This window comes from Corvus moneduloides, chromosome 19, assembly GCF_009650955.1.
Source record: "Corvus moneduloides isolate bCorMon1 chromosome 19, bCorMon1.pri, whole genome shotgun sequence".
Classification (NCBI taxonomy): domain Eukaryota; kingdom Metazoa; phylum Chordata; class Aves; order Passeriformes; family Corvidae; genus Corvus; species Corvus moneduloides.
The window spans coordinates 6,353,973-6,368,810 of record NC_045494.1 but is presented as its reverse complement, the minus strand read 5'-3'; the positions used below and the strand labels follow the sequence as shown (position 1 = coordinate 6,368,810).

At 46.3% G+C, this 14,838-nt stretch overlaps 1 long non-coding RNA gene across 1 annotated transcript; it reads left to right on the top strand.

The window, feature by feature from the left end:
* Nucleotides 1–2,033: 2,033 nt before the first annotated feature.
* Nucleotides 2,034–14,710, top strand: LOC116453679. Its single transcript, XR_004243898.1, has 3 exons — nucleotides 2,034–3,507; nucleotides 4,387–12,347; nucleotides 13,380–14,710. It is a non-coding gene; the product is annotated as an uncharacterized LOC116453679 (long non-coding RNA).
* The last annotated feature ends 128 nt before the right edge of the window (nucleotides 14,711–14,838 follow it).

Here is a 14,838-nt window from a genome sequence, read left to right as displayed (position 1 = left end):
AAAAAGCCATGCTGGGTTCAGGAGAAGCCAGCCCGCTCCCACTGGAGGAGAAAAAAACCAAAAACAAGCGCAAATTGCAAAACATGGCAAGTTTTTCAGGATGGAATGAGCCCAGATGGATTTTCCCGTTCCCTTTGCCAGAAGCAGGAGTGACTCAGAGCTCGTGTGTTTCATGGTGGAGGCTCAGCACCCTGCCACTGCCCCAGGGACAAGCCTGGGACAAGAGAGTGCAGGCAGATTCAAAAATCAGACACTTTCCAATTACAGGGGACCAAAGAACAGACCCCAAACATCCAAGCTGAAGGACAAGTATAGCGCTTGTTGCTCATTAGGAGTGTCTGTGTTTTTCCCAGAGATTTGTCTCCTCGTTTCCTTAGTAACCCCTCCTGGTAGAAGTAAATGCACCTGAGCGTAGCTTAGCAATGGGAATGTTCTCCATCCATTGCTGCATCCCTTGCCACCCCCACGGGGTGTCTCCAGGAGCATCCGTGTTTGCCCCGCCGCGCACCGAGTACACGCTGAGCGCCGGAGGAGGAGCCGCGCTTGGAGAACAAGGAGCCCGCTAACCAAGAAGTCTTAGCAAAGAACAAAAATAAACCCTCACCAGTCATTTCTTGCAAATACTGCTCCCAGGGGATGGGGAGGGGGGGTAAAAAATTGTACTCCAAGATGTACACGCAGGAGCTGCCTACGCCGCTGCGTGGGAAGGGGTTTAATAGGGAGCCGAGAAAGAGCCTGTGCGTAGGGGGAGAAAAGAGCAGATGTTAGCAGTGCCTTTTTGTTTTCCTGGATGGCATGGCAGGCAGGGAAGATGGAAAGAAAAACTCCCCTTCTGCAGAAATAGAAGCTGAAGACGGGTAAGGCTTTTTCCAGTTGTCCAGGCTGGGCTCAGAGGTGGTTGCAGCATCCATGAGATGAGGACCGGGGGCTCCCTGCCAGCACCACGCACTGACCATCCTGGAGCACCGCGAACAGAAAGTGCCTTGTTGTGAGACACCAGACTTGGAAATGTGCTTATGGAGGCTGGAACAGGTCCCCTTCCTCCTCCCCCAGGGACTCTGGAGCTGGAGACGGTCACAGGCTGCCAGAGGCATCTCCCATCAGGAACCCGCTGCCAGGTTTCTGAATATACCAACAGTTCCAGTTCCACTACAAAAACTTTAGTGACTTTCCAAAGAACCATCTCTCTCCCCAAAATAGCCCTGTGGGATGCAAGTACATGTAATGTGATGTGTAACACTCCAAGCAAGGGAGGGCTGGGTAATTCACCGCATCAGACATGCACATTCTGTTCCCAGCCATGTTATTGCATTTAATATCTTGAATTTTATGCCAGGCTGTTTGATAATCTCCAATGCAAATTCCAGGTGAATAATGCCTGGTGAGCTACTGGACACATACAAACCCTGCTCCTCCTGTGAGCAGACAGGCTCCTTCTCAGGAGAAAGGACTTGCAGGTAAGACACAAAGTGCAAAATTAAGCCAGAAGAGGAGCGAACTGTGCCTATGGGTGCACAGGACAGGAGGTTAGGAGGACTAACCACAAATGTCTGGACTTACCACAAATACTCTCTGTTACTTGGTTTGCACTGTCATCGCTTTCAGAAGCCCTGAAGTTAACCTCTGGCACTGCACTGCACAGAAGATGCCTGCTTGGAAGATTTTTGACTCAAATACTTCACGGAATTTGTTTTTCTGTAACTCAGAGAGGGGCTCGGACTGCATAGATCCTTCAGCAGTGCCTGAGCTCTGTGTGCAGAGGCCATTTCAGTGTCCAACTGACTGCCCTGGATGTGTTTTTATATAGTTTTGTTCACTGGCAGAGACTGCACAGACTGCTCACCCCATCGCCCCACCTGAGCAGGGCACAGAGACAGGGGCCCTTTAAACCCTGTATGAATGAGGCTCTCATAAATTCCACATTTGAGAAACTCTGACTGTATCCTTTGGTCATAAAAAGAAATTAAAGCTGCATATAACATTCAGTACCCTGTAATCCTGCTGCACAGCCTTGTGCCTGCATAAATCAGCCTCTCATGAATATTGCACTGTACCTGCAACTGCCTGACCCGGGGCTTTAAAAAGGATAAATCAAAGGGGAACAAAGCGGCAGTCACAGAAAGGCTTCACAAACAGCACCTGCTTTCTGAGAGCCTGAAAGGTCACCAAAAGCAATCTGAGAAGTGCACAGATTTCAGGGACCCAATCAAAGCTGTTAAAGGAGGAGAGGGCAGATATTTTTCCTCCTCTCTTGCCACAGTAAAGCAAGCCTTGGAATACACAGCAAATCCTCTGGCAGGAGTTTTGTGGTCGTGGAGAGGGACAAGCTGTGCAACACCCCAAGTGTGGTGAGGAACAAGGAAGAAAAGCTATTTTATAAACCTTGGAGGAGGACCTGAGCTTCAACAGTGCTTTTCTACCAGAAATAACTCACAAAAACTTAGGATTTCCAATTCTGTCTTGGTTAAATATAATGATCCACTCCATGTATTTTTTTTAATTCAAAAACTTAAAATAAGAAAAAGTCTATCTTGTCCAGCTCCAAAAACAGAGAGCAGGAATAGCTTTTATTAACAGCTTCCTCAGAGACCTAGAAAACACATCACAGTGCTCAGGGGGAGTTTTTTGTTGCAGAAATTGTCAGTAATGGGCAAGAAAAAAATTCAGCCAAGACATCCCCCTCTGTCCTCTCCACCTTTCCCAGTTTATTTACAGCCCAGCAGGTCACTCCTCACAGAATTTGTGCATGGGAACAGCACTGTGGCAGGAAAGGGACAGGAAAAAACACAGTGTGAATCCACTTTCTCTGAATGGATCAGAGACCATGGGCCAAGATTGTCACTCCCTGGCCATTAACTTGCTTTGCAACCTTTGCCAAGTTAAGCACTCTACCTCAGTTTCCCCACCTGGGAATAGTAAAGTTTTGTATTTCAAACTCTGTGGTGTCCACCAAGCACCTTATGAGAAGCCACCTGAGCTTTGACCTGTAGAATTTCACACAGCGGTTTGCACAGATTTGCTGTCTGCCACCTTCCCTCCCAACTCTGGATTTTTTCTTTCACAGCAGCACCCCCTTTTCAGCTCCTCAGTGCTACTCGTGTCAGCCAGAAACACAACACACCTTGTGCTCCCCGTTCTTGTGTTTCAAAATCCTGCATCTTAAGACATTAAGCAAAGGTTTGTACTGCAGCCAACAAACACTGTTAAAGGGTATTGAAAGCTTCTTCCATTGCCATAATTGAGTGAAGAGAAAACAGATTCCACTGCTGTCATAGCACATCAAAATAATTAGTTCAGCTATAAATAGCTCAGCTTACTCACTTTTTTCTGTTCCTCTTTTTTAAGGTCAAGGCTGCAGCCAAAAGCAATAGCAGCACATCCCAGAGGAGCATCCCTCTCTTCTGCTTGGATTCGGGCAAAACAGCGAGACGAGGAGTGCATCTGTAATCAGTGATTCCAGGGCCACACAATTACCTCATAATTAGAGAAATAATTACTCCCATTTAGGTAGGAAGAGGGGGGAAAGAATGTTAGCAAGCCCACATATATGCAAATTTACCTTAGCCTAATTAATGAGCATCTTCAGACCAATTTTATCTAAACTGCCTTTGTTTTCGTTGGATGATGCTTCTGTATCGACTTAGCTTATTCTTTAATCACTTCTACATTAAGTAGAGCTTCTACCTGAGAAAAGCCAATGGAACAAGCTTTGACACCAAGGTATTTTCTTCACCTTAATTAAGGGCTTTCAAACCCCACCTTGTGCGAGCCCTGCTCTTGCATTTGCTGCAGCTGACCCTGTCCCATCTGCCCCTTGTTAGAGGTGATAACTTGAGTATTCAGGCTCTCTGAATGGCACTAGATCAAGATACTATAAAGATCAGTAAGAATAAGCAGTTGTAGCAACACTGATCCCAGGACAGACCCTTTCATTCTGCTCCTGGATGTGTGTAATAGACACTACTTTAGAAAAATGTGCATTGCTTGACCCAAACAGCAGCCACACCATGTTCCTTCACATTTCCTGCTGGATTAGCTTTGCCATCATTTCAGAATTGTCACCATGTTCCAGCAATTAACATCCGCAGTATACAACAAATCAAATCCACACTAGATGAATATATTTTATAGTTGCATTAATTAGAAGAGGTCTCTGAATTTCTGTGAGAATGCTCTAACAGAGCTGTTTGTGTGAGGTTATTGTTATTCCCAGGGAAAATTCCCCTGATGCTTGAGGACGCACTTAGGTATTAAACTGCTTTGGGGTGATGTTTATTTTTTGCAAGTCCCAGCCTCAGTTCCAGACCATGACCTGCACAATGGTATATTTAGATCCATCTCTAGCCACTGCATGAAACCTAAAACATTCCTTTTCTTCCTTCCTAGCTTCCCAACTCTTTGCAACATCATCAGTCACAGAAGCCTCCCTCCCTGTGCTTGCTCAGGGCCATGCAAGTGGGGACTGGAGTCTCTCTCCACTGTTCAAAGCAAAAGAAGATTTTCTGCAATTGTTGAGTTTTCACGGAGCCAGTGGGAGTTAAACATCTGGCTTGAAAAATGTATTTGCACTCAGGCAGGTCTGGCAGGTCTTCAAGGGGATCCTGACCTACTCGTAGATATTTTTCCTGCCTAGTCTCACATGCAACCATATTTTCCAGGTGCACTTATCTACCTGTCACAAACAATGATGTATAACCCTGAAGAAAGCAAAGCAGGTGATTACCTTTCCCCAGTCAAGTGCAGTGGAAAGGTCAGATTTAATATGAAGCTGAGGGGCGATGAAATGACACAGAAAACGTACAAAAATAGAGAGTAGCCACGCTGGGAGGGAAGCATGGGGTCTGCTGGTCCCCGTGGGACAGCCAGCACCACAGACACCCCATTCATCCCCACACAGGCTCTTCATTGCCCCCTGGTCTTTGATTTGGGACTTGGCTCCACTATCATGGAAGATACATTTTGGGGAATATGTGAATTAGGCAGGTGAATCATTTCCATCTGCATGGCCTTCAGCCCCCTGTGGTGGCTGCACAGAGCCACTGACATCCAGCACCCGCCAGCTCCCTGGGTCCCCCCAAAGGAATTGGATTGTTCCAGGCTTTTATGATGGAAAATATATTTTTCCTCAGTCCTACCCTTCCAATGGCTGGGGAGCTGCCACGTGTTGTATACACAGTCCTGTAGTTACTTATTTTAATCTTGGCAGTGTCTTTGAGCATTGCTGGACTCCTACAAAATCAGCACCTAAATGGAAATAAATGCACAGTGCTGCAGCTCCCTGCATTCAGAGGAATTCAGTGTAGTCCCTTCCCATGCCCTAAATGCAACTGGGTGTTTCACAACCTCTGTATCTAAATTAGGTTTTTCCATGCACATTTTTTTTCTGTGAGTCCTGCCTAAAACCCAGAGCAAATTCCAAGGAGAAATTCTGACCACTCACTAGGGCTTGAGCCCCACATCCAAAGATCTTAGGCTGAAGATCCAAGATCAGCTGCAGAAAACAGAAGCTCCTTTTAAAATAGTTTCACAGTTGAAAACAAGCTCCTGCTTTTACTCTCCCACGTAATTTTGAGTTCAGGATTCAAAGCCCCTTTCTGCACCCAGGTCCATGCAAACCCATGTGGATGGATGAATGCCTTGAAGGTTATGGGTAAGACCTCAAACCTGAAAGTGGTTATTCTCAAAGCTGAGAAAGGAAAATTCCTGAAGGTCTCCATGATAAGTTGATAAGAAATAATGGAGAATTGTTTCATTTAAACACAAAGAACAATTCAGCCATAGCATGACTCGTGATTGAGACATTGTGGAAGTTATCAGATGAATGTCTGCATGCTAAATCTTTTTAGTTATTGAAGAGAAATGTAACAATATATTGTCCATGATGAAGCCTGGGCTTCCTGGAAGGGTACCCTGCCTTGCTGCTGCTTCGTGTTCCCCATGTCTGCCTCTGCCTTTCAAATGAGTGCCGTGAATCACAGTCTAATAGCAATGTTACAAAGAACTACTTCTTTCCTAGGAAGTCAGATCAATCCCACTTAAAAGTGAACTCTGTGAATGTGCCAAATATTTAGAGCATAAATCTCAAACCCAGGAGTGGGCTGCTTCCTTTATCTGCAGATCCTGGGCATGATCCAGATACCAGCACTCCCAGCATCTCCTGCAGGCCCACGGTGTGAGCTCATGAGGGCAATTAAGAAAAACTCTACATAGAATCAAAAATATATTCAGAAAACCCAACCAACAGCTGATTCTGGTGAGCTAAAAATCAGTATATCATCTAAACTAGTCACCTAGACCTTTCCTACTGGAAGTTTGCTTTCTCACAGGGCCCCTTTGAGCTACCCCATCTGAAATGCAGCACCACCGACTGAAGAGCTGGTTTCAAACCTCTTTAAGACCCGTATGAAGAGTGTATGCCCTGCAGCAAGTTTGGCAGTCAGCACTTTAAAAAATAAACTCAGCTCCAGAATGATCATTTGCATAGTGCATGGTGACTAAAATTAGCCTGCCTCGACTCCATCGCAGGAGGAAGTCTGAGTTGCCACTGCAGTTTCAGGATTCTTGGCTTTCAGAGAAGTTCGTAGCATCCGAGGAACACAGACGTGTCTTCTGTGCAGCCCTGCTCCTCTTGGCTGGCACTGCTCTCCCAAACTGCATCTCAAAGCTGTCGTGCAGCACCAGCAAAAGCCTCCTTCTTCCTCACATGGGAAACCAGAATGTGCTGAAACCTGTGAAAGCCTTATTTTCAGTATGAAATTGTTTGGGAGACGGATTAGTAAGGAGAGGATGCACTGCAGGTCACAAATGGTCTGCCCTGGGTGTAGGAAGCGTAAACCTTCTTGAGAGTTAATGCCCACATGAGACAGAGGTTTCTCAAAGCAGAGGTGTGCTGGAAGGTGCTCTGCAGGAGACATGCACCATGTAAAGTTGGGTTAGGTCTGGTGGTTTAACCTTCATTAGCTGCTGGATGAAGGTGAGATCCCCAACCTGATTCTCAGCCACTGCCCCACAACATAATTGTAAGAGCTTTTGTTCCTCTGCCATAATTTAATATTGTGATTTGGCCAGCCAGAAAGCTCACATGCTCCCTTGGTCTCATTTAATTCTGCAGATGAACAGATGTCCATAGGAGGTCATGCTAGTCCACCATGGATGTCCCTGTTGAACTTAAATTATTCAACAAGTCAGTCATCAGCTAAGAGCTAAGCTGTTGGGGCTTTTTTGTGTTCTTTTTTTTAATTTTCATTTCAGCTTGAGATGTGGCTGTAGCTTCTCTCCCCAAGATGCATAAATAATTAATGCAGTTATGAAGTGGGATCACTCAGGACCTGTGTAAAGAGTGCTGCTGGCTCAGATCCCCCTCTCACCTGCTGAACAAACCTAGCTCAGCTCCCATCCTTCATCTACCCTCCACCCAGGTCAGGCCTTGAGCCCTCAGGCCACATTTCACAGGGTTTTGGTTCCTCTGTCACTGCAAGGTCCCAGATACCTTTGAATCCAAGATCACAGCTACCAGAGGCTTGTAGCTTAATATTTCTATTAAATTTGTACAAAATAATTTGTAGTGACAATCCAGTTAAGTACTGGTTTTTAGATTTTATATGAATGCAAGCCAGCAACTAATTTCATTTTCTGCTGTGTTGTAGGATTGAAATGTAATGATTCACCCTTAAAAATACATTTTAAATGATGTAGTTACTACTCTGACTGTAGTATATACCTTATGGAGGGGGCCCAGAGTAAAAGCTCAGTGATGTGCAGAGTCCTGGCTGGATGCAATTATGAACAGAGCAGCCCCATGACATGAAATCTGATGATACATTGAACTTCTGACCTATAGGAGAAATCCGATCGTCACCACCCAGCTTCTTCTTCATTTCAGCTCTGTTCAGGAAAACAAAAGTCTTCATTCAGCATTCAATTTTCTCCACCCTTCACCACTGGAATTTTTATATGAGCTGAATTAAATATGCCAGACTTTGAAGGTAAATGTCCTAAGTGGCTCAGTGATATCCATGGTGTCTGTTTCTTTAGCTATTGTCATTAAGCCTCATTCTGTTCTGATGAGGCCCTACAGGAAAACGAGGTGCTGCTGTGTACAGCTTCACTGTGGTTTAAGCAGAATAAAATACAGACTGTAGTACTACTGAGGTTTTGCCTACTTTAGCCACATTCTCTGCTCTGAAGCTACTAAGTATTAACCCTGAAGTCCTTATTCAGGATTCCCAATATCCAAGGCAAAGTTTGAGCCAGGCACAGGCTCAAATTTAATTTACCCAGAGTTTAATTACCAGGCAGAGGTGGTGAGTTGGGGTGGAAGCGCCCAATAACCCGCGGGGTGTCACCGCCATGGGGCCGACACCTCGGCAGTGTGGTGTGGAGATAATTAAGCCCTAAAAGACATGGCACCATGGCTGGATGGAGGCCAGCTCAGCAGTCCTGCTTATCTGAGCTCCTGCTCAGTTTCAGGCATGTTGCTCTTTGCTCATCCACGGCTGAGCTCCCCGGGACCCGGGTGTGCGTAAGAGGACAAGGGCTCTACCCACCCCTGCTCTGATAAGCTAAAAACAGATTGAAGGTCTAAGTCGACTACACTTGAGCATGTGATAAAATTCTTTGCTAAACTGGGGCCTAAGTCAGTGTGCTCTTAGGGTGGAACTCAAATAGCTGCTCTTGGAGGAGGAAGAACAGGCACATAAACGGAGCCAAAGGTTCTCCTGGGGTGATGGGCTGGGGTGAGCAGCAAGAGCCCAAGCAAATGGGGAAATGGCCTGATGCAAGAGGAGGAAGGACTGTGTGACTGGCTGTGTGGCTATGGCTTGGGAGGAGGAATTTCCTTGTGGGAATGTTGCCAGGAGGGTGAGGAAATCGCTTGCTTTTCTGAGCTGAAGCAACTAATGAAGGAGGGGTGAGAACAAAGGTTCTGTGCTGTGGGTGGTGTTACTGAGACACAGCAGGAGTGGTGATTTGGGTTGTGGGCTCCAAAATAGCACACTGGTTTCAGACCTTGAAAACTCTGAAAGGTTAAAGTTATAGACCTCTTCTCCCATAAATATCTGTGGTAACCATTCAGGAGGTCTAGAGCAATGGCTTGTATAGTCGAGGATAAAAATAACCCAGGTCTAAGAAAGATACCAGCCCCAGATTTTATCCAAAGTTCTGGAGACCAAGTGTTAGCTGAGTCCCTGGAGCTCCTCATCACACCAAGCTGCTACTGCTGGACTGCCTGTTCTCTCTCTTTGTGCTTCCTTTGGGGCTTTTGGGCCACCTCACAGTTCCTCGTTTTAAAAAAGTACTGAAACTTTTTCACCGTGAAATAGGGGAGAGCTTCTGTCCTTCTGAAAGAATTTGTGGAAAAGGCATGGAAGGATTAGAAAGAAATTATACCAGCTTTTGTCTCTTTTGGAAAATAAGTAAATTGCAATCTGAGTAGAGGGGACCACAACTTCCGAGGAAAACACTTCAATACATCAGGAACTACGCTCTGAAACTGCTAGTGCAAGAACCTATCTTCCCCACTCACAAAGACACTTCAGCTAAGGCCAAAAAATCTGTGAAAGACAGAACCAACCAACCTCCCAAAAATGCATTCCCCGCTAAGGGGGGTTTTGGGCACCATGCTGGCTGACAAGAGGCTCGGAGCTATGCAGAAAAGCTGTTTCTGGAGATATTCCTACTACACCAAGGGAAAGAAGATTTCACGCCTGAAGGATCTCCTTGATTACATCTCCATTTCGTAGGCACCATCTACAACTAGTTAGAACCTAAAAATGGAAATTTCTTCTGCTCAGAAGAGACAGCAGCCTCTTTTCTCTTCTTATATCAGAAAAAAAAAATGTTTTGAACTGACTCTTCTAGATAAATAGCACTTAGAAGTAAGTGTAGTGCTCATGATGAATCTCATGTAGGGATTCGCAGTCACTTTTCATGACACAGATCACAAATTAATTAAGAAAATCTTGTCTCTTGGAAACTCTTCTATTCACAGTCGCATCAAATCACTGTAGCAGTAACTTGCATGGAAAAATAACAATTAGGGATATTTTTATTTTTAGCTGTCTTAATGAAATATAGCAGATGGAAATAAAGAGGAGAAGCCCGTCCTATGTGACTAGCCATCTGTCTGGGGATCAGCAACAAGTGTTTCATGGATCACAGCTAGAAAATTAGTGGGTAATTAACGTCAGTCTTCAAGCTACCTTACAATTCTTCACACTCATTATTCTATTCTATAGAATGGCTTTCAAATGCCACCCAGAGCTTACCCAGCTGTGAGAGATGTGCTCCTAGCACCACCCCTGGCTTTAGAGCACTAAACTTTGGGCTGAGCACCAGCAGTTCCCTCCCATCCTGCCCTCCCTCTCACACAAAGCTGTCAGTGATCACACAGAATCCACTCTCCCGACTACCGTGATCCCAAGGACTACTCCAGTCAATCTAAATTTGCCTTTAAGATGTTCCAATCCCACCCTCGGTTCTCCAGCACACCAAGCACTGGGATTTGCACTGGGCATGCCATGGAAACCAGGTTACCAACTTTACCAAGGGGTAAAGAGCTATTATCCAAAACCAGTTTCTTGTGTTGGGTTTATTTCTGGCGTGCGGCTTTTCCGAGTCCGTTGAGTAGCTGCTCTGGAATCTCGCTCTCCAAACCCGCTCCAATGACTTCCACGCACTGCTCTGCTGGAGGAAGCCTGCCTTGTTTAATGACATCCTAAACAGACACACAATCCTGAGCACTGCTAAAGGTCAGGCAGCCCAAACTTTTGGAGATGAGATACTTGCTCAGTGCTGTCATCGTTAAACCCTCTCAGTTCCCACACATGCTGTATTACGTCTCTGGGTTGTTCTCCCCTTCCTTTTTGGGAACATCAATGCCTTCACACAAGAAAGGTTTTGTATTTCACCATTACAGAGTAGTGCTTATTCTTCTTTGGTAAGAGGATATTGTTATCAGGCTGTTTTATCTTTGTTTATTACCTCCATTCCTCCAGCTGCTACAATTCGCTTGATACTGGTTTGGTTATTTTTATGCTTTGATTTAAGAACAGTGTGCTCCAAGGTTGCACTTAAAGAAATGCCCAAGGAGCAGAGCCAAGGGAGTCATCAGCTTATTTACTGGACTGAGCTGAGCCCTACATGATGCCTTAGCAAATAACCTCTCTTCCTGGAAATTCACAGATAACTGTTAAACTCTACTGTATAGCATAAACATAATTAATCTTCCCAAAACCCCGGGCATGCAACATCTGAATGTGACATAGCAGGGGGAAATTTTGTTATTCTTCATACAGGGAAAGTGGCCCCACTGACAAAGCTTAAATCTAGGGAATCCTCTTTGTAGACCTGCTCGGGTTTTGGCTGTGTCTATTACTTTTATGGCTCTTTTTTCGCCCCTTCTGAATGAGTAAGCAATCACAGTTTGCTGACAAATGCCAAATATTTGCAAACATGTTTCAGTCTGTCCTTTCCAAGCTTGAAGGTAGATTTACAAGTCATGGAAATGTTCCCTCCACTCTGCATCGATGCTTTCATTCTCCCTCCTTCTTCCAGCCCACCTCAAAACAGATGAAGGAATCTGGGCTGGGATGGGATTAGGATGTCAGTAGAGGGATGCTGTCAATCAGCCCCTCCCTTCCCACTTTCCTCTGAAAAAGGAGAAACCTCACCTGTAAGGAAATCGTCTGATTTGCCCCCCAGCTGATCCCACCCGGGCTCATCCACTGAGATGTAAATTATCAGAGCAGATGCGGGGGCTGGGTGTGTGCTGCCTTTCCAGGTGAGCCATCCCTCTGGAGCCCTGTCCCTGTGGGATGATGGGGCTCACCCTCATGTGCTCCTGGCAAGTGGGACATGTGTGTGGGGTGGTTTTCTTTGATAGAGTTGATCTGCCTAAAAAATGGGGATTGTAGAGCTTCCCCTCTCCATAAAGACACCGTGAGGATGATCCAATTAACACACAGAGGGTTGCTAGAGAACTGCAAAGGGAGAGCTTATGAGATGTAAAATGCCATTTGGTTTTTAATGAAAAAAGGATAAAGAGATGATCTTAAAAACAAACACAGAATCAGTGTCATGTGCCTTCTGCTCATCCTTTGCTGTGGCCTAGTTTCTGTTTCAGTTGCCTATGCACATCTGGGCATGCACATCTGGAGAAGAGATGGAGCTTCTTCTGCTTTTTTTACTGCCTGGAAGCTGAACAGACTCAAGAGCGAGTGTGTGCAGAGGTGCTGCTGCCCAGAGAAGGGTGATCCCCACTTTCACTCCTTTGCTGCACTCTTGGCTACGCTCTGAGAACATGTACAGCCAGAAGATTGACCTCCCTGGTATTTTATACCCAAATTAAGGTAGGTGGCTCCAGATGCCTCCCCCATTTCTTCTTCTAAAGTTTTGAGCAATCAGAAAGTTCCCCAGAGACCAAGACAAAGGGAATTTCTTCATAAGCTTTACCTAAGCCAAATTCCCCAACAGTGAACCCAAAAGTCATTTTGGAAAAGCTCTTGGCTCTTTGCTGTGGTTTCTGTTTCAACCCCAGGAACAAGGCTGAGCCTTTTGCAAGGCAGGCAGCTCCCTCTTGCCAAGAGGGCTCCAACAAGGAGGCCAAGCTCAGACCTGGCCACAGACCCTGTCCATGTGCTGGGGTTGGCCACGCCAGGACAAAAGCCTGAATCCACTGGTTTGAAGCTATTTGGGAGTTTGGGCACAAACTTGGGGCCCAGTGGTGTGCATATCCCCAGTTTTCCTCCCAAGGACCACTAGAATCCTTTGCCAGGTCTTACTCTACCTTCTTTCTTCCACCCATTCTGGCCTGTTGTCAACACTTGTAGCAGCAGCCAGAGAACACAGAGCTCATTTCAAAATCCCCCTCTGCCCTCATGGCTGAATTAACCTTCCAGCTATCCAGGAACTAGTAACCAAATCTGGTGTCTCCAGGGGCTCAATGACACGGGACACAACCATCCTCCCTCTCCCCACTGCCATCCCACACAGAGGAACCCAGGCCTCTCCAGGACGTATTTAACCAGCAGCTCTGTCTCCCTGTAGGGATAGGGCTGGCATTTTTCAAATGACACCACTGGGAATTGGTTGCTCAATTCCAATTGTGTTTCAGGGGATTTGGCAAGTAACTTGCAGCCTTTTTTAAGGCTCTCTCACAGAACAGCAATGGAGATGAATTTGCAGGTTGTCCACAGAGGCAGGTTGCTGAGGTTCATTATAGCACCAGTTAAATGTTATTTATCTCATTCATCATCTCATTCTAGTTACTCATTTCCCCTAGAAACCCAAAGAGTTGGACACATGAGATGGCTGGACAAGGTTCTTCTTTCAACTGTCGTTCTCTGTTTAGGAATAATACCTAGAAATATCTTTTCCTGCAGAGTCATAACCCTCCAGCCAGGGCAAACAACTGCTTATTACAGGAGCTCAGATCCAAAGTTTACCACCATTCATGGGGAGCTGGATCCAAGGTTTTGGTTTGGCTGATGATAAAGAAAACCAAGCAAAGCTGAGTAAACCCAGATCTGAACCACTCGCAGTGTCCGTGGCCAGGAACTGGGCTGCTTCCAGCTTATCTTCACCGAAGCCCATGGCCTGAGCTGCAAAATCAATTCTGGAGCACCAGAAGGGCTTGGGTAAAAATACATTGCTGTTACTCACACTAAATAAATACACGATGTAAGACCTGCTGTGGTGAAGAAAGCTGCATCTGAGTGGTGACATCTGAATTGCTGCGCTGCACCCTCTGGATTTGCGCCCTGGGTTTGCCGAGGGGCTGTTCCCACGGGGAGGCAGCCAGCACCATTCCTGGCTCCTTGGAAAGCTGCGAGCGTTTCCCGAGCTGTGACACGGCCCGGAGGGCTCCGGCCCCTGCTCGAGGGGACAAACAGCGCAGCTGCCCGGGGCGCCCAGAGAGGCGGGAGGGATGCGGGCGGCTCGTTCGTGCCATTTGATCCCAGGAATCCCAGCCGAGGCACCGGCAAGCCCCGGCAGGATCGCTCGGCGGGCTGTAAAGGGCAGGGAAAGGCGCTCGGATGCAGGAGGTGACCCGGCGCCTCGGCGGGATGCTCCCGCAGTGACAGCACAGCTGATCCCCCTCCCAAACCAAATCCTCTCCCTGATCCCTCATCTCGCGGCTCGACACAAACACAAACTGCCCTTTGCAGCTGAAGGAAAAGGGCAACCAGATTTCTTGTCTCTGTCGACCTCATCCTGACCGTTCCAGCGCTGGGAGTTCAAGATCCCCGGTATTTTTTGAAGCCTGAAGGCTGCTGAAGTACAAGTGCTTCCCTGCCTTTGCCTTTTAATGGTAATGGTTGAGGACTGTTTTCGTTGCAGTAATGGTAAGAAACTATGAAAGAAAAAATAAAAGCCAACCCTCAGATTTTTACTCACAAATGGAAGGGGGCAGATATAGAAAAGTGACTGCAAGCCCTCGCACAGGTAAAATTACAGAGCAGAAAACTCCATCCTACTCTTCAGCTCTGAAAGTCTCTTCTCCAGTAAAATGTACCTCCTGAGCTGGGGTATTTCCCAAATGAAAGCAAGTTTCAGAGCCATGGTTTTGGATGCCATTCCAGTGGTCACATGCATGAATGCTCTTCTGAACCTCTGCCTCCCTAAGTACCCCTCAGCTAAATACCTGGCAGCTACTGGAGCTGACAGCACTGGGGATCCTTATGGAACAGATCCTTCATAACACCTTTGAAAATAAAAATATAAGCAAGCCAGTTCCTGCTGGTGTTGGTTTTACCTGCCCTTGCCAAAACATCACCCTCAGTTTCCGAATTTGCTGCGTTCTTTCTTAGGACCAGAATGATCACTAGGCTTACTGGGCTG